Source organism: Elephantulus edwardii, unplaced genomic scaffold (genome assembly GCF_000299155.1).
Source record: "Elephantulus edwardii isolate Elephantulus edwardi_28Jun2011 unplaced genomic scaffold, EleEdw1.0 scaffold00195, whole genome shotgun sequence".
NCBI lineage: Eukaryota > Metazoa > Chordata > Mammalia > Macroscelidea > Macroscelididae > Elephantulus > Elephantulus edwardii.
The window spans coordinates 3,331,962-3,333,540 of NW_006399945.1; the positions used below are offsets into that span (position 1 = coordinate 3,331,962).

At 47.6% G+C, this 1,579-nt stretch overlaps 1 pseudogene; it reads left to right on the plus strand.

Annotated features, from left to right (window-relative positions):
* The window catches only part of LOC102843600, a 6,227-nt pseudogene extending 5,414 nt beyond the window's left edge, over nucleotides 1-813 (plus strand).
* Nucleotides 814-1,579: the final 766 nt, after the last annotated feature.

The window sequence follows — 1,579 nt, forward strand, 5'->3', positions numbered from 1 at the left end:
GAAGTAAAAGTCACCATTTATAACTATATGTATCTGCTAGTATTTGTAGACACCTTCTCAGGATGGGTTGAAGCATTCCCCACCAAGCAAGAAACTGCGAATGTAGTAACTAAGAAAATCTTAGAAGGAATTTTTCTGCGATTTGGGATCCCTAAGGTAATTGGGTCAGACAATGGCCCAGCCTTTGTGGCCCAGGTGAGTCAGGGACTGTCCAAACAACTGGGGTTAAATTGGAAGTTGCATTGTGCTTATAGACCCCAGAGCTCAGGTCAGGTAGAAAGGATGAATAGAACTCTAAAAGAGACCTTAACTAAAATAGCTATTGAGACCGGCGTAAAAGATTGGATTGCTCTCCTTCCCTTTGCACTGTCCCATGTACGGAACACCCCAGGGAAATTTGCTCTCACCCCTTTTGAAATTATGTATGGAGGACCACCCCCTCTCACTGCTATAAGAACTTATGAAGTTGATGCTATGACCTTCACCCCATTGTTAACCCGCTTGAAAGCTTTAGAACTAGTCAAAAGAGAGACCTGGCCAATGCTCCAAAAAGCTTATACTGGTAAGTTGCCTCCCCTCCCTCATAATTTTCAGGTTGGAGATAAAGTCTTGGTCCGCAGGCATCGGGTCAGCAGCCTTGAACCTCACTGGAAAGGACCCTATCAGGTGCTGCTAACTACCCTCACAGCCGTCAAGGTAGACGGAGTAGCAGCTCATGTCAAGCCAGCTCCGACTGGCGAAGATGACCAGTGGACTTTGGAAAGGACTGACAATCCTTTTCGGTTGCGCCTTTGTCGGGACAACCATAAGTAACCATAACCCATATGCCCCTCGCAACCTTACCTGGGTAGTCCAATCTCAAACAGGGAATGTTGTATGGTCTATCTCCAAAATCGCCACCCCCAGGACCTGGTGGCCAGATCTGTACCCTGACCTCTGTAAGTTAGCCACTGGAGCCCCTGCAGACTGGGACATAGAAGGAAACCTTAACCCCACTGCCCCCTCATATCCCACTCCCTCAGACGCTCTAGGTCTTCTTGCCCCTGCCCTCGTCGGAGGACGAGCAGGTTGTGGAAATTGAAGATGTAGAATGGCCCTGAGATATTTCTCTTTCTATGTCTCTCTGGGACATGACCTGAATACACGAGGGCTGACCCGTATGTGCGGGTCTCAGAGTGATTTCTATTGTCGAAGCTGGAGATGTGAAACGACTGGAAATACTTACTGGAACCCCAACTCTTCTTGGGATTTCATAACCGTAACAGCCAACTATCCCTTGTTAACCCAAGAGATACTGCCTCCAAAGATCAAGCAGAAGCTGCATGCAATAGTTGGTGTCACCCCCTAAAAATCTCTTTCACAGATCGTGGTAAAAAAGCCCGTCAATGGCAGTCAGGATATTGGTGGGGGATCAGACTTTACATGGAGTACTATGATAAAGGGCTATTGTTTATAATAAAACTACTTGACCGCCCTCTGCAGAATATAGCAATAGGACCTAACCCTGTGCTTGCAGAGCCCTCCCCAGCTAAGAAATCGCCTCTTGCCCCACCCCAGAGCTAGCCCACCTTAACTTCAC